The sequence below is a fragment of the Octopus bimaculoides genome, chromosome 15 (assembly GCF_001194135.2).
Source record: "Octopus bimaculoides isolate UCB-OBI-ISO-001 chromosome 15, ASM119413v2, whole genome shotgun sequence".
In the NCBI taxonomy this organism is placed as follows: domain Eukaryota; kingdom Metazoa; phylum Mollusca; class Cephalopoda; order Octopoda; family Octopodidae; genus Octopus; species Octopus bimaculoides.
Window position 1 is genome coordinate 47420140 of NC_068995.1, and position 233 is coordinate 47420372.

Sequence of the window (233 nt, forward strand, 5' to 3'; positions counted from 1 at the left end):
TATACATATATATATATCGACATATACACTCACTGAATTTCAATTAAAAATGGTTTACAAAGTTGAATGCTAAAAAAAAAAAGAAAACAAAAAAAAATAGAGCAAAAAAAATACAAAAAATTGGCTGTTTATAAACTGTATAGAATGCATATAGTTTGAATACACACTCTTTAATAAATATTAATGAATATACAATACGTATTTATATTATATTTAACTCTACACTCCAATGC